The following is a 26,646-nucleotide window of genomic DNA, read 5'->3' as shown; positions in this document are numbered from 1 at the left end:
TATTAACTCCCATGATCTATACTTTCTTCCTTCTCAGTCACACATAGTTATGATGATATATACACTTAATTTTACCATTATCCATTTAGATGTTCATTCTTCTCTACCCAGAATTCTGAATTTCCTTTCCCTGACCACAAGCTCTTTCTTCCCCTCTACTACATTCCTCCTAAACCTATTTTTATTCTTCTTCCCAATCTTTAGCCTTTCAAGCACTTTGTCATGTGCTTCTGGAGATTAGTAGAAGTCATTCAATTTTATTAAGTAAACCAACTACAAATATATGTTATCTAAATTTGGGTCCTCACTGCTGTTGGGTAAACCTTATTCTTCTCTCATTCATATTCCCCACAGATATTCTGCAAATCTTCTCCTCTTAACCTCCTATCCCACCCACTCCAGTCCCTTTCAGCATAGGACCTCTTGTTCACACTTTACTGACACAATAAATGCCTTTGGTCAGGAATTCCTTCTCCTTCCCTATGCTACATCTCAAAAAATCTGGGTCACCTACCATTCTTTCTTTGTTCTGATCTCAGGTCTCTTTGCTCTCATTGTGCTCCTGATTACCTTTCTCTCTTCTTCAGTCCCTCCTTACCTACTGGCTCTTTCCCTGCAGTTGAGAGGCATGCTGAGGTTTCTCCAGAGGTACATAGTCCCCAATCAATCACACCCCCAGTCACAGCCAAATACCCCCCAAGAACTGCCCATATCCACTTCTTAACTTTTCATTCCCTTCTTTTAAGTTTCCTTTAGGAGTTACCACTGGGAAACTCTTCTCTCCAGGGCTATCCATGGTCTCAGTGATTCAAATGAATTGCCTTTTCCCATTCCTCTACATTCTCAATCTCTTAGCAGTTTTTAATTTTGTTGACTCCTCCCTCACTTAGCTTTGCTGATATTCTCTCTTGATTCTCCTTTTCCGTCTCCTTTGATGGATTCACCATTCATGCCCTGCTTCCTTAACTGGGGGTTTCTCACAAGGCTTTGTATGTATTTTCATCAGTTTCTTTTGGCTCCATCATCATTTCTATCTGGATTATTCTCTTATCTATATGTTCAGTACTAGTCTCTCTTGAACTCTAGGTCTCTATCATTAACTGTCTGATGGACATTTTTCTTCACCTGAATATCCCACTATAACTGAAAATGTCTGAAATGGAATTCATTATCTGCCCCACATAAACATGATTTTCCTCCAAATTATTCTTTCTAGACAACCAAGTTTTCTGTTCTCAGAATCACTCTTTATTCTTCATTTTCCCTTCTACCTTAATCAGTCACCAAGTTCTATCAACTAATAATAATAATGGCTAACATTTATATAGTGCTTAGAATGTGCCAGGCACTGTCTTCAAGTGCTTTTTTTTATTATTAAACAATTATTAGTATCTCATTTGATCCTCACAACAACCCTGGGAGATGTGTGATTATTATCCCCATCTTTAAAAATGAGGGTAAGGGACTTGCTCAGGATCACCCTGCTAGTAAGTCCCTGAAGACAAATTTGAAATCAGCTCTTCTTGCCTCCAAGGCCCAGTGTTCTATCCACTATACCAACTAGCTACAGCCTCTATACCATTGCTTATATTTGTTTCCTTTCCACTTACAAAGTCCTTACCACCTCTTTCCTAGGCTTTTAAAATAGCCTCCTATGTTCATTTCTGGCTTCTGATTTTTTTCCTTCTCAGTTCAGCCTCCACAAAAACAAAATTATATTCCTAAAGCATAGGTCTGATCTTGTCCTGATCACTTGCTCAGGACTTTTCACTGGCATTCTGTTGTCTCTAGGATTAAATACAAAATTCTTACCTTGGCATCTCAGGCCCATCAGCTTATTTTTTCCAACTTGGGTCCCCTTTTACTTAATCAACATTTCAGTTTTCCCTATTACCATCAAATTGTCCCATTTCCTATTTTCTGAAGTCAGCATTCCATTTCTTCCTTTTGTACCTTTTTAAAGGTTATTACTCATGCCTGAAATGCACTCAGTCCTTTCTCAGAATCTTTAGATTGCTATAAAACCCAAATCAAATTAGCTCCTCCAGAAGTATTTGTTGTTCCCCCTGGTTGCTAGTAAATATGTTATATATCTCCATTAAAATATATGCTTCTTGAAGGCAGGGATTGTGTTTCCATTCGTCTTTGTATCACTAGCACTGTACAAAAGAAGCATTTACTACATCTACTGACCCCCTTATCCTACTTCACCTCCCAGACTATGGCCTATTGGGCTGCCAACTACAACTGCCCACAAAACATCATTCCTCTTGCCTCTAAGGGACTTAACTTCCTCCCATTCATACTTTCATACTTACATCTTGGAAGCATCAATCTACTTTAATTGGTTCAGCTAATTCTGCAAACCTCTGAAAGAGAATTTGCTTCATGCATAAAAATTTCTAGTTATATCTCATTTCATATCATAGTAACACACTATCATTTTACACACACACACACACACACACACATACACATTTTATTTTATTCCCTGTGTGGCACATAGTAAATATTTAATAAAATATCTGTTGACTCACTAGTTGAAGATCCATATGAAAGCACAAGAAACATTTCCTGGTTATTGATTAATATCCTTCACCTTATACTCTTTTGCTATTTTCTAACATTTTTACCACTCCCAGTTCCCAGAGAGGTATTGAGAATAATTTTACTGCAATACTTGTGAATAAGTGATTCCCAGCATTATGTCTATCTATAAATCTCTTATTTTCAAGAAAAATATATAATCTATGATGATATTCTGAGAAATCATATTTCTTCTTGTACTAAAAAAAAAAAAAGAAAAGAAAGAAGAAAAAAGCAGCATAAGAAATCTAAACTAAGAAAACAGCAATAGGTTAACAAAATAAAGACCTTTTTTGTAGGAAAAAGAAAAAAACCTTTTTTAACTTAGACAAAGAAACTTAGGCCATCTCAATGGGGTTACGGGGATTATTTTTAAATGATTATCCAATGCTAGTCTTGCCCACTCCCAAAATCCTTTTTGTTTGATGTCTGGCCTTGCTGATCTTTATACCACAAACTGGTCTAAACTGCCTTTTCTGTCAATTTTTCCTGCAAAATATACTGCTTTTGTACCCCAGCTGTTCATGGGAAACACTGTCCATTTTTAAATCTAATTCCTCCCTGAACTTTACTTTTATAATTTTCAAGTATAAATTGCCAGTGCCTCTCCAAAGCTCTGGGTCCCTTTGTACTTTGTGCTAGATTGCCTCAGCATTAATATCAATTTCCCTCCAAATAAAACTTTTAAACTTTCAACTCAGCTTGGACTCCACTGGATTTTGAGTGGTGGGCTTCCCTGGATTGACACTCTTAAAGAGAAGTCTTGTCATCAACATAATAGAAGGATGATAGAGTAAATATTAAGTGCAGCAGATTCTGTGCCCATAATAACTACTATAGGCAATTATAATTAAATATATATCATATATTATAATTGTGATTATTCACATAATTCACACTAACATTTTTTTTGACAAATATTACTGTAGAAAGACTTTGGTGATAAGTTGGAAAAAGTTCTTTTCTTTACATCTATAATTAAAAGTGACTTCATTTCTTAGTAGGAAATTTGATTTTGAAAATTCACAAAGGAAGTTATCACTGGGGCAGCTGAGTAAAGGGAACACCAGTCCTGTTTTCAGAAGGTCTTGAATCATATCCCACCTCAAACACTTGACATTTACTGGCTATGTGACTTTGGGCTAATCATTTAACCCCAATTTCGTGGCCAAAAAAGAATTTAAAAAAAAAGGATGTATTACTGACCTGTTTCATCCATGACTGAAATAGAAGCTCATTTGGCAAGGGAAAAGCACATTTTAGAATTTGGTATAAACGAGACATGTTGAGTCTACATTCATGTAAACAAGCTAATAAATTCATTTTTATTTATAAAGGCCAATCACTACTTTAGTTATCTAGTAAAATAAAAACTTTAATCTATCTGTAAGCACATATTAGAGCTGTATTTTGATCTAGGGACAAAGACTTGGAATTGATAAATTGATTTAAAATCACCCAAAAATAAGAAGTAGGTAAAAGGTAATTATGAGTATTGAACATACATTCTTAATGAGTTCATTAATATTAACTTTTCCCCAGAGGAGAAATTTCTGATATGCTCTGATTGAAATTTTCAGGCTAACTCCAAATGTAGGAATAGTTAAATTAAATGCTATGACATGCAATTAGATCAGTGGAAAGCTATAATCTATGCATTAATTAAGCAGCTATAAGTCTCTGTAGACAGAGAGCTGGGCATAGAATTAGGAGAAGTAGAGTTCAGATTTGATCTCAGACTGTGTGACCCTGTGCAAGTCTACTGAAGCTATTAACACTTTTATCTTTTGGGACACAAAGGTAAAATTTTGAGAAACTAAATAGCTTAAAATGCACTAGAACTTTTGGGACACAAATTTGAAGAGCTTAGAATTGCACTAAGACCTTTGGGGTAGCTTATATATAACCTTTTCTCTCCTCCTGTGTCCTAGAATTAGAATCAGGTCCTTCTCTGAATTTTTCTTGGCAAAATGAATCATCACTTTGTATTGGTTCCACTATAAGATTGTTTCTAGAATGTTTCTAGATTTTATGTGACTTAAAGGTAACCAGGAGTCAGCTCATCAAGGAGAGCTGATCATTAGATTTTCACTGTCAGTGTTTCTACCTCCAAAATTGTCAAACACTACAAATCAGGTTTTGAGTGGAAAGAAAAGGACGTTTGGAGGGAGACAATTCTGCTTTGTGCTCCAAGCCTGTAACTCAATCCTTGGCTATGTAAATGTAGACAGGTTAAAAATTTCTGAATTCTCTTTTTCTAATTTATAAAATGGCAACTATTATTAAAATTTGTCCTTGTAAGAAAAGTAGATTATAGAGTTTTCAAAGCTTTGTATTCTCAAATCTATTCTCTCCTCTTATCTTCATTTTATCAGGTGGAATGGAGTTGTCCAGCCCTCAAATTTGTGTTAGCAGCAAGATATTCTAGCACATTTTTTTTTTTTTTTTTTTGCTGAGGTAATTGGGGTTAATTGATTTGCCTAGGGTCACACAGCTAGGAAGTGTTAAGTATCTTGGGTCTGATTTGAACTCAGGTCCTCCTGACTTCAGGGCTGGTACTCTAATCACTGTACCATGTAGTTGCCCCTTTTTAAACTCTTTTTACATTACTTACCATTTTTTTAATTAAAAAATTTTCCTCTAGTCTATTTCAAGGAGAGGAAAAAATCAAAAGAGATATTCCTTTATCTGAAAGTAAGGAGATTCTTCCTTTCTATGTCTAACTTCTACAATTTAAGGATTTTCCCAAATCATGTCTCTTGGAGCTTATTAACTGTGGGGTTATGAACATTACACACACACACACACACACACACACACACATAACACACATACACATATACATACATACCTATATATCTGCACAAATATATACATATACATATACTATATATACATACATATATATATGTATATATCTGTGTCTACATATATATATATTAGGCATAAAGATATAAATATACATCTTTATATACATATATATATACATACCCCTTAAAACAATCTCTCTGTGCAAAACAGGGATAATAATACCTGTTATATCTACCTCACAGGGTTGTTGTAAGGGTCAAAGGAAGGTATGTATATTATGTGCTAAATAAATGCCAAGTATTATTAAAGACTCATTTCCAAAAATAAGTAAGACTTCTACAATTGACTTACTGCTGTTGCCATCCCCATCCCTAAACAGGGGAATAGGCAGAGAAACAGCCTTCAGTGTTTTACAGGGCCAGAGGACACCAGGCTTCTCCCATACACAAAATAAGAGGCAAAGTGTGAGATGACCTGAGAGATATAAATTTGGATTAATGGAGAAAGAAAAGGAATCCAAGATTTAAAGCATTAGGCCAATTGTAGAAGTTAAGCTTCTTGCTGCAGATAGACACTGTTCTGTTTTTGTGTTTTTTATTAGGATTTTGAAAAATATTTATTGGTTTGGATTATTAAGTGGAAATAGTTTGGAAGATCATTGTATTTGGAGATGAAAACAAGCGTTGAAGTCATCTGGTCAAATCTTATAAGTTTACAGGTAGAGGATATAACTAAGCAAACCTGATTAACTCTCTCCTCTTGATAAGATAGTCTCAAAGACTTACCACCCATAAGCCCACCAAGTTGATCAGAAAATAAACCATTATCCCTTTCTTCTCTTCCTCCGTCCCTTGAGGAAAGAGGAAAGACCACTGATTCTGGCATTAAAGGATATGTTGAAATCTTCTCTCTGACAGTTTAATCAAGTTGCTTAACAGCCATTGGCCTCAGTTTCCTCAGCTGAAGAGTGAGGACCAGATAACTGCAGATTATTAGAGCTTCTTAAACTTTTTTTTTAATATTCTGGACTCCTTTGGCAATCAGGTGAAGTATATAAACTCTTGTCAGAATAGTGTTTTTAAATACATAAAATAAAATACATATTATTACAAAGGAAACCAATTACATTAAAATATATTTCTTCAAAATATATTTTAAAAACAAGTTGGGAGAGTGAAGATCTATTTTTTCTTTCACAACATGACTTTTATGGAAATGCTTTGCATAACTTCACATGTGCCTTCTCAGTGGGGATAGTATGGTGAAAAGGAGAAAAATCTGGAACTCAAAGATTTAAAAGCAAATGTAAAAAATGTTTTACATAAAATAGGGGAAGATAAAAATATTAAAACATGAAAAAAAAAATGTAGAGAGAAAAGGAGAAGAAAAAAAACTTAGGAAATATCCAGCTTAAGGAATGTAGGAGAGAAAAGGAGCTTCAAAGGAAAGAAAGAAGGAACTATCAAAGACGTAGGAAGAAAACCAGGAGTATATGGTGTAACTATAATGGATGCCAAGGAAGGACAGAATACTAAAGAAGAGAGGATACTTAAAATGTCAAAAGTTGCAAAGGGGATCCACCTCTTCCTAACAATAGATGTCTCCAAATGCCAATCATTATTAGTAGATAGATGTTGAATGTTCACAGAAGAGAATTCAGAATCAAGAAGATAAGAGCTAAATTAACCAATTATAAATAAAATTGAGAGTGAGAAACAGCAGTGTTGCTAAACTAACTATATCACTCACCCAAAAGTATGAAATGGATATATCAGGTCAGGATAAACAAACACAATCAAGGTCTAGTATTTCTGTTTGGAAATCTTAGAGCCTGAGCTAGAAAGCATAATAAATAACATTTGGATGAAGGTCAAAGGAGGGAAAACAGGAGGGGTATTGTAATTATCACAGTTTTCCAGCACAATTGGAGAAAATAACTTCTTGATACAGTTTACCAATCAAGCATGGAAGCAAGATATAATTATGACAATAATATAATTTATCTAGATATCTGCTAGAATAGTGGTTCTTGTCTTGACCTAGGGTCCACAGATCTTGAATATGTCCATGAATAGATTTCAGGGGATCTGTGAACTTGAATGAGGAAAAAAAAATACATCTTTATTTCACTAACTTCAGATTAAAATTTAACCTTTCTTTCAATTATAAATGTAATCAAGAAGTCATAGAAATATTAGCAAAACCTATCAGTCACATGTGGAAACCAAATATTTTTGTATCATGTTACAGTTGTGGTAAATATAATTTATGCTCATAACTTCTTCAAAATGATTGCATTTATTAACTAGACTAATAGATTATACATGATAACAGTTGCCCTGTTAATGGATACTCTGCATTATATGTAGCCTACCATGAGGCAACTCATTCAGCCAAATGGAGAAGTCATGTATTCCTAGAAATATCAATATCTAAGGGGCAGCTAGATGGTGCAGTGCATAGCATGCCAGCCCTCAAGTCAGGAGAACCTGAGTTCAAGTCCAGCCTCAGACGCATAATATTTCCTAGCTATGTGACCCTGGGCAAGTCACTTAATCCCAATTACCTCAGGAAAAATAAAAAAATACATATCACTTTTCAAGATTCCCTATCTACAATCATTTGGTGTTGGGGGGGCAGAGTTTGCTCAGTATGTGAGAATAAAGTGAGTTATTTTAATTATTTTGTCAAATTTTTGCAAAACTGGGCCATTTACATAAAATTGTATAAATTATATAATTCTACAAATTATAAAATGATGTAGCCTTTTGTAACATGGATAAATTATAGGCTATAATAATGTCTATGCAAAAATAAAATTGAACTTTAATCTGCCTCTATTTTAAATCTTATCACAATGTTAATTTTTTAAAACTGTATATACTACTGCATCACAAATTTCTGAAAATATTTTCATAGTTGTATTTCAATCAATTGGCTTTCTTTGTAAACCTATGTAATTTATATATTTAAAATATAATTCTCAGAAGAGGTTTCATGTCAAAGGAGTTCATGGTACAAAAAGGTTAAGATCTAGCAGTGTCACTACTGGGCTTATATCCCAAAGAGATATTAAAGGAGGGAAAGGAGCCCACATGTGCAAAAATGTTTGTGGCAGCCCTTTTTGTAGTGCAAGAAACTGGAAACTGAGTGGATGCCCATCAGTTGAAGAATGGCTGAATAAGTTATGGTAAATGAATGCTATGGGATATTATTGTTCTGAAAGAAATGATCAGCAGGATGATTTCAAAGAGGCCTGGAGAGACTTACATGAACTGATACTAAGTGAAGTGAGCAGAACCAGATCATCATTGTACTTGGCAACAAGATCATACGATGATCATTTCTGATGGTCGTGTCTCTTCGTGTCTGTTCAACAATTATATGGTTCAGATCAGTTCCAATGATCATGTGATGAAGAGAGCCATCTACCCAGAAAGAGGAGTGTGGTAACTGAGTGTGGTTCACAATATTTTTTCACTCTTTTTGTTGCTGTTTGTTTGCATTTTATTTTCTTTTTCATTTTTCTCCTGTTTGATTTGATTTTTTGTGTAGAAAGATAATTGTATAAATATGTATATATATATTGGATTTAACATATTTTCTACCATGTTTAATAAATATTGGATTTTTGCCTAGAAAACCCTCAATGGGGTCACAAAGAATTAGACACAACTGAAATGTAAACAATCTGGCTAATATGACATCAAAACTGGTTGGTGGAAGCAATGCTGAAAATCTGGGCAGTCAGTGACAATTCTACCTTGAGATTAATGAAGAAAGAAGAGATTGCTGAGCATAGTTTGATGTATATTTACTACGTCAGATCCAAAGATAGGATCTGTAGGATTTCATGGACTGAGACTATAAAGGAAGTTGTCTTAGAATAGATAAGAAGTCATAAGAAAAACAACAAAACTGGTGACAAGGTCACAGTTGGCTTAGAGGGAGAAGAAAAAGGTGTGGTATCTAAGAGACATTTGTGGCTGTTTAGGGAGCTCATCAATGAGCTCATATTTTAAAAGGACATGTATAAATGATGGAAATGTTTTCATACAGAAAAAAATCATGGCTCTTTAAGACTTGGATCTAGAAGGTTAAGGCTTGACATAAGTATCAGAAAGCAGCTCTTGTGAAAAATATCTAGAAGTTACAGCAAAGAGAAAGTTCAATATAACTCCATAAAGCAGAAATTAAAGTGAGGTAATTGAGCCTTTGCTCAGGGTAGAAAATTTTGAGACCATGGACAGTATCCTCTTAAGGTATATTTCCTCTTTTTCTTGTCTCTCTTTATCCTTGAGTATGCATCTTTTCTCTTAATAATTTAGAAATACTGTGCCAATATTTCCTCCCATGAGTAGCTGCAACCTAAATGAGCCTATGTTCTCTGTTCTGCTCTCCTTAATTTGTCCCAGATGCAAAAAAATAATTAATGATAACTATGTTAGTTAGTGATATGTTATAGAAGTCAAGATTTAATGAGATCCCAGACTGCATTAAAAGAATTAGAGTCTAAAATGAAGAAAGTGTTATTTCTTCTCTTCTCTGTATTCAATTCTGGGCATCACATTTTATTTATTTTTATAGTATTTTATTTTCCAAAATACATCCAAAGATAGTTTTCAACATTCACCTTGTAAAACCTTGTGTTCCAAATTTTTCTCCCTTTTTCCTCTCTTCACCCCTCCCCAAGACAGCAATCTTTAACAAGCTAGACATGTGCAATTCTTCTAAACATATTTCTATATTTGTCATGCTATACAAAAAAAATCAAATCAAAAGGGAACAAAACATAAGAAAGAAAAAAGAAGCAAATCACAACAAAAGTGAAAATACTCTGCTTTTTATTCAGTCTCCATAGTTCTCTGGATGTGGATGGCTTTTTCCATCACAAGTACATTGGAATTACCTTGAATCGCTTCATTGTTGAAAAGAGCTAAGTCCATCCTAGGTGATCATCACATAATTTTGTTGTTACTGTGTACGGTGTTCTCTTGGTTCTGCTCACTTCACTTAGCATCAGTTCATGTACATTTTTCAGGCTTTTCTAAATCAGCCTGCTCATAATTTCTTATAGAACAGTACTATTCCCTTAAATTTATATACAATAACTTGTTCAGCCATTCCCCAGCTGATAGGCATTCACTCAATTTCACACAATTTCCAGGTTCCTTGACACTACAAAAAGAGCTGCTACAAACATTTCTGCACATGTTGGTTATTTTCTCTCCTTTATGATTTCTTTGGGATACAGACCCAGAAGAGACAGTGCTGTATTAAAGGATATGCACAGTTTTATATGGACATCACATTTTAGAAAGAGCATTTTGAAGGTTATATTTAGAAGAAGGCAACAGGATAATGAAAGAATTTGAAATCATCTTATTTGAGAATTGGCTTAATGAATTGGGGGTGGTTAGCCTAGAGAAGGGAAGACTTTGTGAGGTAGGGATGGGGAATGGTTTTCTTCAAATATCTGAAGATTTGGTCTTGGGGAGAATTAAGAAAATGGATTAAGAGGAAAGGGCAAGGAAGAATCAATGGCATTCAGTTCAATGTGTGTTAAGTGTCTACTTTGTACATAGTCCTATTCTAGGATTTGGTGATTTAAAAAAAAAAAAAAAAAAAAAAAAAAACAAGACCTACATTTTAAGGAACTTGGAAAATTATTTGAAATTATTGTAATGAGGATTGCAAAGAATGATTCTATAATCCAATTAATGTTGAAAAAACTTTAGAAAAAAATGTATGCTATTTTGTATATAGTGAAGAGCTGACAAAAAAGTAGATGCCCCTCAACTGAAAAATGAATAAACTAATTGTATTACAGGAATACAATGGAGAATTATTGGGCTATGAGACACAGTGAATATGAAGAATTCAGAGAAGCATGGGAAATAAAGTTAACAGGACCAGGAAAACAATTCACAAAAGCAGCATAAAAAAGCAAATAGAACAAAAAAAAAAAAAAAAAAAAAGAGTAATTATATAATTACCAAACTTGATCCTAGTGTAATACCAAAGAAACTGAGGCAGACCAAGATTGGTTTTTAATCTTTAACGTGGAGAGCTTAGGCTAGCTGACCAAAATGGGTCTCTTGTCCAAAGCATTTGGCCCAGATAAACTGAGGCAGGGAACTTATATAGGATTTTAGATAACTAGGGTTTGCAAGCAGGATACAGAAGCTGAGAATGCAATTAGTCTAACATTTTGCAGCTATTGTTATCTTTACTTCAGAGAGAGACAGGGAGAGAGGAGTTAACTTGGTATTTATAATTTGGGGGATTGTGGTTCAGACCCTATCAGACAAGGGAGGAGGACCACTCTTTTATAGAGGCAGGCTATAACAAGGGCATAACTTTGATTTTGAAACGAGATAACATAATTTATTCCCAGGGTAATTTTAAATAAGGATAGAGTTAGAGTGGTGGTACCCTGGATATTGTTTTTCTTTTCTATCCTTCAGGGGGACCTATGACTCCAACATATCCAGTGCCCAACACAAGGGAAATTAAGAAAATGGACACCTCTCACCCTACCTTACTCCATGCTTCTCTGCACAGGCAAAATATTGAATATACTGGTAAACTCAGTTAATGTTTTTTCTTCTGCCTTTATCAAAGATTCTCTCAATATATGTGTAAATATTTTCCATAATTATTTTATAGAGATGATAATGTAAGTATATAGCTTAGTAGTTGTTGATATCTTATAATGAAGGCTATGATTTTTCTTAATCAAACATTTTGTATTTCTCTCCTCTTTTCACACAGCTTAGGAACTGATCCTTTTTTGTTCTCAAGACTGTGTTACCACTAGCATGGGCCTTCTTTATGTATAATTGATCTGGGTCAGCTGCTCTTCATTTGTTTCAATAAGTGTCATTTCTAATTGTGACTGATCATTTCACTTGATATGTACAAGTATACTCAACCAGGATCCAAAAACTTTTAGAATTGGTGTGTTATTGAGGAAGATGCATTTCTCTGTGGCTTCTCTTCCAGGATCTATATGACTAAGGTAATATATTTGAATGTAAACCCCTTAAGGAAGTGTTGGCTTCAGAGTAAATAGAAAAGTTTGGAACTACACTTAAAAACCATTAAAGAAATGGACAGCCTGAACATTTCAACAACGTATCATCAAACACTCCAGGGTCTCTGAAGCAAAAAAATTATCAGAGCCCACATGTGGCAATACTAATGCATATGCGTAATGCTACCAAAAATGATGGCACAGACCGATTGAATTTGATGGAGCAAATATTTAGTAAGAAATTACCTTGTGCCTTGGCACTATGCCTAGTGCTGGAGCTGCAAAATCAAAGATAACCAGTTGTTGCCCTCAAGGAGTATTCTACTGTATGTTCTATAGAACATCCTACTGAGGGAAATCAAGACATGTATGCAAAATGCAGGATTTTCCAAAAGTCTTAGTGTGGATTTCTGCCTTTAAAAGCTTAAAACTTCCTAAGACTTTTGGGGACACAGTGTGTACAGGAAATAAATACAAAGTAATCTCTGCAGGATAGAGAACAAGTAGGAAAATCTGGCAAGGACTCTTATAAGAGATGTTTTAAGAGGAGATGAGGCTTCTGAAAGTCAGAGGTAAAAAGAGAAAGCATTTCAGGAAGGGGACAGACATGTGCAAAGATAAGGAGATGAGAGAAAAAATTCCCATACATGGCATGAAGAGGCCTTTTTAGCTGGAATATAAAGTGAATGAAAGGGAGCAATGTGTCAACCACTTGAGAAGATAAAATTGAGTTATACTGAGAAGCACTTTAAATGCCTAACAGAGAAACTTGAGGCATTTAGGTTTTCTGAACAAAGATAATGAAGTAATTGCCTTTTTCTTGTCCAGATTTTTTTACAGATAAAGAAACTGAAGCAAACAGAGTTATTATATAGATAGTAAGTGTCTGAGGCCCAATTTGAACTAAGGGAGTCTTGACCCCAGCCCAGCCTTCAATCCACTAAACTATCTCACTGCCCCATCTGGCATATAGTAAGCATTTAATTAGTGCTTGATTTATTAGACATAATTAATTGCAAACAGAAAAAATAGGCATTATTTTTCAAAAGAGAATTGTGTACACAATGAACTTTTTACAAAAGTATAAGTAACCAAATGATATATACTTTTTAATAATTTTTCTAAGTTACTTAAACCCATGTGATAACAGAAGTTTTTATGATCAAAGCTCTTATCTAAAAAGAATATAAAACATTTACTATCAAGCAAAACATTTCAAATGTTGGAAACAAGTTGCTTTGCTCTTCCTCTAACATATTTTTTGCTCCTTGTTATGCTAGGGAAAAAAAACCAAAAACTTGTTGACTTATATGTTTACATGGAGAAATATGGTTGATGCTCAGAACTTTGAATCCTGTTCCACTTGATCCAGAGACACATCTAGGAGCAGAGATGACAGAGTTTAATCTGGTGTTTGAAGTTAAAAATGGAGAGCAGTCTCAGGGTCGTATTCCTGAGTTTTTACTCCAGGTTCCAACATGGAGGGGGGGAGGAGGAATACTTTGATCAGGCCCTCAGAATTATGAAGACCAGTGTCTATATGCCTTGAACATCATGATTCTTTAATGGCTATATCCTTTTATATTAGGAAGCCAAACCTTGGAAGAGAACAGTCACAGATTATCAGAGGGAAAATTAAGGTGGGGGAGGCTTCCCCCTCTCCTAGTACAACTGCCCCAGGAGACATGAAGCAAGTGATGACACAGTTGCCTGAGATTCTATTCCTCCTGGTCAGTTGAAGCTTCCCTGGCTTCCCAGGATCAATGAGTGCCTCATTCCCCGGAGTTCTCAGGTACCTAAAAAATTAGTATCCTTGGTCAAAAAAGAGAAGTAATTCCTCCTTCCTGGGGAAGTGTGACTTCTGATGTTAGAATTATCTGGTAATCTTTTCAAGAACTTCTTCTTAGTAAGGAAAAAGTCAACAAACATATACTCAACCCCAAAGAATCCCAGGATCTATTCCCTGAAGGCCTGAACCTGAAAATGTAGTTCCTCTGAGGGAAGCTCCCAAAGCATTACAGCTTACTTTTAACGGGCCTACTCCCAGTAGCAGGCCCTTTCCTTCTCCAGCTCAGTAGTAGGTACAATCCACAGACTGTCTAGGTCTATGAAATTACGTCCACCTCATCTTCTGCTACCATCTTCCCCACCTCAACTATTCTCTCGGACTCCAGCTGGGATAGGGATTAAGATGAAATTGGAAATACTTTCTCCTATTTTTTACTTCAGATGAAAACATTCCTGAGATGCTGGTAAAGTCTAATTATTTGGATCCCTTAGCTCCATGCTGCTCATGTATAAGCCAAGGTTCGCCTCAGCCAGAGACATAGAAGCTTTGAGGAATCCAAGTTAATGATAGCATTCTAGAATTTCCTGTGACTTTCACCTGAAGGAGCATTAGAACAAAGATGAAGGACAATAGATAGAAAGCAAGACAGACACTAGCTCCCTTACCCTTCTTTTGTGCCTCTAGAAAGGTGACAAGTTTCCTGTTTCAATCAATCTCTTCACTTTCAGTTTTGCCATTTTCCTTTCCCTAATGCTGTAATTAGTTCTGAAAATTTTGATTTCCCTGTTTAATTATATGCTTCTTCTATTTAATCAGTCATTGTTTAAAAAAAAATAAAAAATACCACACAGACATATTGGCCCACTGAACTTGGCCCAGTGAACTGGTTGTTGAATTGAGATGTAGAGGACTCCCATTTGTTTAAAGAATGGAAGGTGTTTTTCCTCATTGCAAATTGGGGAGGGGGAACCTATAACAAATCAAAAAGACAGTGAATCTGATATTTACATAACCTATAGATTGTACAAATCCTAATTTGGAGACTAAAATTATTTTTTTATCTTTTTGCAAAAGAAAAAAATCAAAAAAACAAAAACCCTACAAAGGAGAAAATTGCTGCTGCAGAGCCCAGCAAGCTTCCCATATGGCTACTTTAAAGAAAATAACACTCTACCAAGGCTACTTCCCCAGCTCCTACAAACCTGGTAAATTGTGGTCTGCAGATAGAATGTGATTACCTATCCTCTTAGGATTCTAGGGATAACCCTGAAAAGATCAGATATTGTGAATCCGTGCTCTCTGATATAAATTGATGAATTAACATAAATTAGCTTTTACAACAAGTTATTTAAACAATTGCATTATGAAGACAACTTTGAAAATCTTAAGAATTCTATTAAATATAACCAAGATTTCAAAAAACTCAATAAAATAAGTTACCCACCTCCTCCCTGACAACTGATTGTCTCAGAATAGATAATGAAAGATAACTTTTTTCTGATACAATCAATGCAGAAATGGATTTTGCTTGCTTATGCATAAATTCTGTTTGGAGGCATCTAAATGGTGCAGTGGTTTGGGCAATGATCCTAAAGTCAGTAGGACCTCAGTTCAAATTCTACCTCAGACACCTAAACTTACTAGTTGGGTGACTTTGGGCAAGTCAATTAACCCCAATTACCTCCCAAGAAAGAAGAAAAGATTGCCTTACTTTCTTTTTCAATGAGAAGGAGAAAGTAGGAGGAACAGGAAAAAAAATGTAATCTTAATAGGCTACATATTTATTGAAAAGGAATAGTTAACAATAGAAATTACAAAACTGTCCCCTAAAAGCTGGTAGGGGAAGAGGGGGAAATGTACTTTCTCATTATACACATAAAGTGTAAGCTCAAACTTAGCTTACAAAGGTAGTGAGGTACACCTATGGGGTCTAGAGATATGTTGAGAATTTTCATCTTAGGTGTCCTTCTTCCTTCCATAGAGCTCCACCCACCCATTCAAAGATGCTTCCACTGCTTGGCTGGGTTACTTCTTTGGAGATCATTTGGCTACTATACTTTTTCTTTACTGTGCTGTCACCAGTTCTAATTGTTGGTAAGACTTCTCTAAGGACTTTGATTGAACTTCCAGTCTCCCTAGTCCTTTGAATACTCCCTGTAACATACTTTTTTTTTTCAAGTGAAAGTCACCTCCTTTCTTTTCCTCAAACATGATATTCTAAAATATAATTCCTTACTTGAGCTGTCCTCCCATGCCTGAAATTCTATCCCTTCTTACTTGTACCTTGTCCAAAGGTGTAAATCAGAGTCTGCCTCAGAAATGTGGAATGGGGTTTTCTAGGTCCCAGATCTTATCTATTTAAATATATCCTTGTAATGAGGGTTCCAGAATCTCTGCATCCTTTTTTTAAAAACCCAGTGACACAAGCCTCTATCTAAGTTACAATTCTATTATTTCAAGTGAGAGAATTGTAGACTAGAGAATCTCAATAATAAACCAGAATTTTAAGCTGATGGTACATTTGAGATGTAATAATGTTTAAAAACACTATATTATGAGGGTAACATTAAAATATTAAAAATCATGGGTTTTTCCAAACTCATGAAACCAATTATTATGTATTGGCTAGAGAATTTAGGATAAAATTTTTCTAGTTGACTACTTTCATGATTTCTTTACCATATTAACTTTTCTTTAAAACAATATTTGTCTACAAATCAAATATCATCTTTGTCTGCTAAACTACCCTCTGTCACATATTTAAAACTATGTTAGTTCAAAACAATCTCATTGTCTACTGTTCACCTGCAGTTCTAATGAAAATAGCTAAAAATATTTCCAGGTAAGAGAAAAAGAGTAAATGTTTATAACTTATGCCCTGATATTCTCATTTTATTCAGAAATTTTTCATTGAAGATATGTCCCAAGTAGTATTCCCAACTATTCTCCAACTTATTTGCTTAAAGAGTTGAGAGTATGAGTTTATTGGCCCAGAAATTACTTAGCCATTTGTGGCTAGAGGTGACAATTGAACTCATAGTATACATATATATGTATGTATGTATATATATATATGTATATGTATATATACATATATATACACAAAAAAACACAAACACGCACACACACATGTGAATATCATGTGTGGGTGTGAAGAGACAAAGAGAGGGAGGAAGGGATGAAAGAAGACACACAGAGAAAGGCAGAGACAGGGAAACAGACAGATGCTCTAGATTACAAAAAAACTAGTCTAACTTGTCTTCATGCTCAGAGTGCTCACAGAGCTCCTTGTTATACAGCGATGTACAGATTTGCCACATAAAGTTTCTGAAGACATTCTTGTTGCTTCACTTTACAGCTCTGGTGATGAGTTTCTTTTCCACCATGGTGCAACAAGACATTTGTCAAAGGAAGTATCTACACCTAGATCCTAAATCGACCTTAATCATATGTTGGGGTCATAATTATATGGTTGATAAGTGATCTATTTGACAATTGACTGGGTCAGCTCAAGCAACTGAACAGTTTTATGGGCAGTGCCCCCTCCAACTGACCTAGTTAATTTGCTTAGAAGTAAATACTTCCTCCCCTGGTAGGCATCAACACGGTCAGCAAAATGACATCTTCCCTGCCGAAAACACCATAGCCATGGCGGTATGGAAATTGCCCAAGGAGAATTTTTAAATCATAATATTTGAAGCTGGAAGAAACTTCCGAGATTATCTACTCCACCCTCCTTCACTTTACAGATGAGCAAACATCCCAGAGTTGGACAGACTTGCCCAGCCACTCAAGTTGACAAACAGAAAGGCCAGGACTTGAATATAGGATCTTGAATGTCAATTTCAGTGCTCTTTTCCTTGTACACACTGCATTTCCCTGTGTTTGGAAAGTTAAACAATACCTTTCCAGCTTCAATTAGGATTTAATACTTAGATTCATTTTTTGTTTCCTCAATCTTTTGTAAAAATAATTATTTGAAATATTTTCCAATTGGAAATGTATCACTTCATTAGAGTGCAGATTTTCAGTAGTACATCATTGAAATGAATGAAAAATCCCAAAAGACAGAGTTTCTAGGTAATTAATACATAATTAATTAGGTGAGTCAGCAGTCAACAAATCCATGGTTAGTAGTTTCTCAAAGTAACCAAACATGACCAATAGAGAACCTGAAAGACTTAAATACTTTTTGAAAGGGAATGTTCCTGTGGAAAAGCAACCTTGATTGGTGAATATTTTATGAAAAAGTAGGCTAGAAATCTTCAGCTCCCTCTTCTAAAAAAATGGTTTCATCCTAAGAGTTAGTCATCTCCAGCAATCTGGACATGGGACCCTACCTCCAAGAAGATCACACTGGCTGGTTTTCTTCTTCATAAATTGGGTCATTCTAAACTATAATGGAGAAGCACAAGGAGAGGAGCTTCTTTTTCCAAGAATTCAAGAATGGATTCTATTCATACTCTCAACAGATATTAGGTCTCCTATTTAAGTGGGGTCTTGTCCAAACTTGAAGAGCATGTTCCTTGAGGATAGGAGTAATTTATTTAATCAGTCATGTTCTTTAGAGACAAGAGCTCAATGAGCAAAATGAAGAAAAAAAACTTGGTCCCAGTTTAGTAACTTTATTAATATAAGTAAGGTAATTATTTCTCATTATAGATTATGAGCTCTTAATCTGGGACAATCAAACTTGCTTTTTAAAAACATTTTGAAGAAATATATATTTTAATATAATTAGTTCCCTTTCATTCAGAAATCAGCTTAACTAAAAACAGGTATGAGTTATGGGCAGGGTTTCCCTCACTCAGGAGCTGACAATCTTGAATATAAAGTAGCCGGGATTTTCATGTTCTCAGAGTTAGAAGAAAGATTTCTTCATCTCAGTTTTATAGGGAGTGGCATAATCACTCAATCTAAGAGAGAAATGACGTAAAAAGGGAAATTTTTTGACCAAGGAGAACAAGTTCCTAAATTCCACTTTCAGAGGGAGATTTTCTGAGCAATATTAGCTTTGAGGTTATCTTTCAACCAATCCCCTTACAAAGTTCTTTACTCTAGCCTTTTAGCAAAAAGAAGGGGAATTTCTGAGCAGAGTCATCTTCATGTGATTTGACTTGTCTATGAATTTGACTGTCTTCAGGGAATTATTCAGTATTACTTATGCAGCAGTGATAGATTTAAGATTTAGACACAAGAGACAACTAGGTGGTACAGTGGATAGAGCACCAGCCCTGAAATCAGGAGCACATGAGTTCAAATCTGACCTCAGACACTTAACACTTCGTAGTTGTATGACCCTGAGCAAGTCACTTAACCCCAATTGCTCCAGCCAAAAAAAAAAAAAAAAAGGATTTAAATACAAGATTCCAAGATTGCAAATCCAGCTATCCTTCTCATATGTCATTTCGCTGCATCCCATGTCTTTAGGAGTATTTTAGGTTCTAAACCATACTATTAGTAGCATAAAGAATATTAATGATATGTGGTGAAAGAATTAGAAAATGGAGTTAATCTATATTCTCTTACCTAAGTACTCTTCACCCAGAGCAGGAAACTTCAATAATCTATTCCTACATATAGAAACAAGATCCTTTGCAACCATAAAACCATATAAAAATCCCAGAAGTAGAAACAAAATATACTTTTGGTGATTCATATAATATATATTGTTGATGTTGTTTGGCCCTTGTTCTCAAAGAAGACAATGATATAATATAATAATATAATAATAAATAATAATAATATAATATAATAATATATAATAATATAGCTTCTAGGGGAGGCAGCAATCATTTCAAAGTTCCCTGACCTTACAGGACTTCTGTTCTAAAAATGATCTATAGTCAATGATTCTAAATCTCCTGGCTTTGGAATATATGATCTTGAGGCCCTCTGATCTAAGAATGTTATTATTCTGTCAATAATTATAAGTCTTCTGGCCTAGAATACCACTAGAGACCACTCCTAGGTTCTACATCTGGGTCATAAAATTAACATATTTATAGCATGAAGAACTAGATAAATGTATCTCCTTGCTTCTGTTTCTTTGCCAAATTCTTTTGGAATCTAGACCCTTCCAATTGGTGTTACAATTACAATACACTTTGTCCCCTTGACTTGAAAGTGGGTTCAAGTCTGCAAATTCTTTTGACAACTTGCAACACTGGTCCATGACCCCAATGTTTTGTGGTCCCTTCCTAATCTCAACATTTGGTGTCCCATACAGGAAGAGTCTGCCTTTCCCAGCTTGATTCCCTCCTTGTCAAGGTAAGCCCCCCAATATTTTTTCTCCCTCAATCCTGTAGCTGGGACACCCCAAGCCACTAGGAGAAGGCTTGTCTGGGTCTTTGTAAACTCCATGCTCAGCAAGTTTTCCTTGAATGGGATGCCCAGACTGGGAAATTCTTGCAATTTTTGGCAAAGTTAACCTTTGGTATCCTTTTAACTTCTCAGGGATGCCAGAGAAGATGAAATGCTAGATAATAGCTTTTGGCAAAATTTTATGACTTTTGGCAAAAATGGAACAGTCCTCTTTCATGTCATTTTGTCGTATGCATTTCTATGCAGAATGTCTATGTCATGTTTGTTCTGTGAGCTACATTTTGTTATCTGGAAAGATTTAAAAAACAACCAAAAAGAAAAAACCTCTATGTTATAGTTAGAATGCTGGGAAATTTTCTTTAAGAGCCTCATTTTTTTTTTCCTGTAGAATTCAGCTTTGGCCAAGATAGGGGCTATACAAAAAAGTTAGTTAATTATAATTAAAATAACATTTTAGTAGATTTTCAAAGTTTTGAGAGCAATGATTAAGAAGTTTGACAATTAGTAATTTTAAAATTGCAAAAAAAATTCTGCCTGTAGAAATAAGGGAAGCAGCAAAACCATGGAGACCCCACACAACCTTGTCCAAACAGGCCCCAATTGGGGGAATGGGGATAGAGTAGGACACAGGTTCCATGGGTAGCATTCCCTGAGCCCTGTCACATGAAACTACCATCAAAGGGATATCCTGGCACCAGTCACCCCAGATTTCAGCAAGTTCTATCCAGTAACTGCCTGGGAAGAATTAGGGTACCCCTGGCACCACCCAGCATGGCAATATGAAGTGAGAAAGCTAGTCAGCCTCTGCATTTAGTAAGACCACCATTCTCTGGTTTAATTATGGATATGTATTAGCTATATAATGTATGGGAAATTATTTTATCTCTGCCCAGTTTTCTGATTTGTGAAAAAAAAAATTATTGTTGTGAAGATCACATGATTGCAAAAATGCTTAGCATAAAGCATGCTGTATGAATGCTAACTGCTTTATTGGATATAATTGCTTCATATTTGAAAACTTTATGGATTTTTTTAGATGTTACCAACAAATAAATGATTTCTGTGTGTGTGTAAGGTAATTTGGAACTTTGAGATATGACAGTAAAAACCATTTTAAAGGAGCTCTAATTAAAGCTCGCTAAAGGGATATGTAAATTGTAATCTATTTGCACTGATTTAATACTTGGATCTATTTGCACTATTTTCACTAAAGACTTTGGGAACTGTAGGAAAACAGAAAAACAATTTGCTACTACTTTTAAAACTCCAGTTATCTAGAGTCAGACTTCTGAGAGTCCTGAGAGCAAAAACTGGCACTTTAACTCTTCTCCTGACTCACAAAAAGAGAAATGATTTGCATAAATTGGAAAATAATGAAATGGCAATTCAGTTTGTCTAGAATATTTAATCAGAATCTAGGGAATCTCATTAACCAAAGTTAAGTCAGTTTTAAAATCTGTTCTGTTTGAATTTTAAGAATTGTTTTGTTTTCTCCCTAAAACATAAGGGAAACTTATTTAAGGAAATAGAAATTATAGCTAAGACTATTTGGCTATTAGGAAAAATCTAAAATTAACTAAGTTATTTGGAGTTATTATCATCATGCTAAACCTAAAATTGGTAATTACTGTGTGTAGAACAAGAAGGCTTTATCAGTTCACCTCCAAGTATGAGGTGTGCAGCACCTTTTCCCCCTTCACAAAGTGGAGGGAGATATCAAACAGCACAGGCCATGAAAACACTAAGAATAGTTAGGATAGGCAACAGCAAGCTCAGCCCCTTTCCTGGGATCTCTGTCAACTCCCCTTAATTTGTTTTCTTGTCAGTTTTCTTGAAACCATTAGGGTAAGAAAGGTCATCATCCCTGAGAAATGAACCTGTTTAGGATTTATAGTGTACTAACAATTTATAAGTCTGTATAATAATTGATTCTTTGCAAGAGAATAAGTTTAAACATATAAAACACATTAAACAAAATTTCTTACATGTGTAAACTTTAAAACTTTAAAAATAATGTATCTAGTCCTAAGCTGAGATTGGTAGAATTTGCTACTAGAGATAAAATCTCTTAGGACTATAATTGATAATCTTTTGAGTTTAGAATTTGATTGCCAGATCATTAAATTAGTAGCCCACCATTCCAGAGAAAAGCCATAAATTACTCAGAGGAATACGTTCCTAGATGTCTTATTTGGGCAAGAGTTGGCCTCTGCTTAAGGGGGGATCCTTCTGACTCAGTTTCCCAGTTCTGTTTCTTTGTTTCTCACCTGATTATTCCTGAAACTGACTATGAGGTGGAACTTTTACTGCAAGATCAGCATCAAAGAGATCTAAGGATCCTATGTGTGCTTTCAGGCAGAGGCCTGAAGGACCTCTTTTGATGCTATTATAATCATGCCCTGTTTTTTTCCTCTTATTGTTAGGATTTTTACAAGGTACTAAGACAGTGAAATTGATAAAGACAATAATTATCTAATTTAGCATGGTTCAGTATGATTGATCTGATTCTATAAGGAGATGTTATGGGTCAGAACTTGAAATCAAGGTACTAAATGGAATTGAGAAGACTGGTTAAATCTAGTTTAGCATTAATTTAATCCTACAACAAATAATGGTTTCCTAGTGATGAAATGATTGGTGTATACTCAGTGTGGGGCATATAAGGAGGAGGTCTCAGGGCCAGGGAGGACAAGCCCACTAGAAGCTCATTCGGAGGAAGCTAGAGGCAGAAGCTGGCAGAGGCAAAGGACTAGTGGCAGGAGCTCTCGGAACCAAGGAGAGAGATAGGCTCCTATTAAAGTTAATAGGGCCCCAGGAAAAGAGACAAGACTTAGAAGGAAACAATAAAGGATTTGGACTTTAACTCCTGGCTGCATTTGAGGTGATTATTGAATCTGAACTGAATTATTGAACTGAAAAGAAACCTGCTCCTAGAGAACATTACATTTTAGAGAAGAATATTACATCTTATAGCAGATTTCTATAATCAGAGCAAATGGTCAGTAGAAGCCAATCCAAGTATCTCAAGGAACACAATGGTTTTCTACCTTAAATCTTAAAGATGCTTTCTTTTGCATACAATTGTATAAAGATTCACAATTTCTTTTTGCCTATGAAGAGGCAAATCCAAGGAAATATAACACCCCACCCACCCTCCCTGGGTTCAGAACATTTTGGAAGCCAAAGATCATCAGTGGCTTGCTTGTGGGAGGTTTGCCAGACATCAGGCTCTCCTTCTAGATACTCCCAATTGGACTATCCTAGTGTGCCATATCTTTAACCCTGCCACTCTGTTCCTTGACATTATTCATAATTGTGAGGAAGCTTTAGACCAGTGGTCCTCAAACTTTTTAAATAGGGGGCCAGTTAGCTGTCCCTCAGACTGTTGGAGGGCCGGACTATAGTAAAAACAAAAACTATGAACCTCAGCCCAGTGCTGGAAGTGTGCATTGCTAAAGCAAGTTTAAGTCAAACTTCACTTCCAGTTTGATTTTGCCATAACTTGGCGGGCTGCATAAACATCCTCAGCACCATCTGGCCTGTAGGCCTTAGTTTGAGAACCCCTGCTTTAGAATGTGTCTACTACAGGCGACCTGATTTGAGGGACATTCCTCTTGACAACCTAAATGATGAATAGCTTACAGATAGTCCAGTTTTCTTGGAAGTGGGGAAAGGAGGGTAAGTTATTCTGTGGTGACTTTCAATAGCACCTTAGAGTCTAAGCCACTCTCTCCTGAGCCTTCTGCCCAGAAGGCTGAACCTATTGCTCTTACAAGGGCTTTGGAACTAGGGAAAGGAATGAGAATGAACATCTATACAAACTCCAAATATGCTTTTCATATTTTGCACATTCGTGGAGCTATATGGAAAGAAAGGGAACTTTTGACAGCAAAAAATTTTCCTATTAAATATGCAAGGAAATTCTATAGCTATTGCAGTGTCCACAAACCTAGAGAGGCTTCTGTTATGTTTTGTAAAGGACACCAGAAAGGAACTTCAGGCCAAGGGAAACAGGTTTGCAGATTCAGCTGCCCATGCTGCTGGCCTTTTGCCCCTGACCATGACACCTTTAATTCTCCAGCTCCCTGACTCTTATACCTTCATATATCTCAGAAAGGGGTACATGTTTTCCTCCTCTATGGAATTTTAAACACCCTTAGGCCAGCTTCTAATCCCAGAGGCCAGTCAGTGGGAACTTCTTTTTGGCCTGCCCAGCTCTTTGCAGAGCAACAATGACCCAGTCTTCACTTCTCAAATAACTCAAAGGACACTTATCAACTCCACCCTGCTGGTGGCTCAGTCTTCCGGTAAGGTGGAAGAAATGAATCACACTCTCAATCTAGTCCTTACTAAACTGTGCCTGGAGACTAGAGAATTGAGTGCATGCTCAAAGGTTCCCCTAGCTGGACTCATGTTTGTAGAATTAAAAGTGCCACTCCTATTACTTCTTCTTCTTCAGACATTCCTGATATTCCTGTGAACCAACAGAGGATCTGAAACTACTCTTCCACAGGACTCCTGGAAACACTGGAAATACACTGCATAGAGAAGGGTGAAATTGTCTGTGTCCTTTCCCTCGCTCTAGTTTTCTTTCTTTCTTATTATTTTCCACCTGGAAAAAGTGGAAAATATTCATTCTTTGGTGAAATTCATGATTACCCAGTAGAAAGGGAGCACCTCATGAAACTGGGGCATGTCTTTAGCTAGCACGCTAAATCCTGAAAAGAACATAGCATCCTAAAAAAGTTAGCTATAAGGAGAAGTGGAATTTAGAAGTGAATGGAACTGATGGGATGAAATATTTCTAAGTAATGAGAAATTAAAGTATCTTTAACAATACTATGAGGATGAGAACTTTGTTCTCAGTATTTTTTCTTCAGCTCTCTTGGTGTCATTCTATGGGCCCCCACCAGTGGGAAGATAACTCCTTAGTTTTTAGTCAGGCTAGGGAACTCTGTGGGCAGTGGGGGCATTCAGAGTTGCTGGGTGTGCCATCAGCATCCTTAAGGCAACCCACATATGTGACTTGATGCATTATTTGCAAAGACTCCACTCCCAAAGTCACCATCTCCATTTGTACTGGTTACCCCATTTGTACTAGTTACCACCCCAGGGGAATACCTTTAACATGATTATCCTCTCTTTTCTTGCCAGAAAGGATCTCTTACCCACATCATAATTGTAGGATATCCATTCCAAAATTATTCTGGCAAACTCACTCATAATGCTTCTACACCACCTTTTTTGAAGCTTCTTCATAACCTCTAAAGAACTAACATTCCTATTGTTAGATTTGTTTCTTCCAAACTCCAAGTATGAAATTCCAACTATTTGTTCACCCTGAATACCATCAGCTAACTGATTCTGACACTCAGCCCCCTCTATACGATGCTGCCACCGTCTTCAAGTTGCATGCCTTCCCTTCTCAGTCTGGACCCCATTAAGCAGGAACAGCTCTATACCCCTTATCAACATGAAACAGCTCCAGAAGATGAGATGTCCATCCCTTTGTCCCAAATGAATTTGAGGTGCAACTGCTTGAGAGGGGCATTGATGTGATACAGCTTCTAGGGGAGACAGCAATAATTTTAAGGTCCCCTCACTTTAGGGGGCTTCTTTTCTAACAATAAGTCAGTGACTCTAAATTTTTTGACTTTGGAATCCATGATCCTGAGGTCCTTTGATCTAAGAATGCTATTGTTCTGCCAATGATTATAAAAGTCCTCTGGCCTAAAATAATCTGTTGGTCAGTGATAGCCAAATACCAAAAACAACTCCTCAGTTCTATCTCTGGGCTATAAAATTAGCATATCTATAACATGAAGAACTAAATAAATGTATCTCCTTGCTTCTGTTTTTTTGCTAAATTCTCTTGGAATTTAGATCATTCTGATTAGTGTTACAATTACAAAACACTTTGCCCCTTGCCTTGGAAATAGGTTCAAGCCTGCAAATTATTTTGAGGACATCAGTTTGTGCATATTTAGGGTCTCTTCCCAACCTCAACAACATCGGGCAGGTGATACCATGACATGAAGATAAAATGGAATTAAATGAGGAAGACTATGCAAAGCCACCAGTCTCATTTTCTCCTCCAGTT

This window comes from Sminthopsis crassicaudata, chromosome 2 (assembly GCF_048593235.1).
Source record: "Sminthopsis crassicaudata isolate SCR6 chromosome 2, ASM4859323v1, whole genome shotgun sequence".
Lineage (NCBI taxonomy): Eukaryota > Metazoa > Chordata > Mammalia > Dasyuromorphia > Dasyuridae > Sminthopsis > Sminthopsis crassicaudata.
This window is presented reverse-complemented; position numbering follows the sequence as displayed.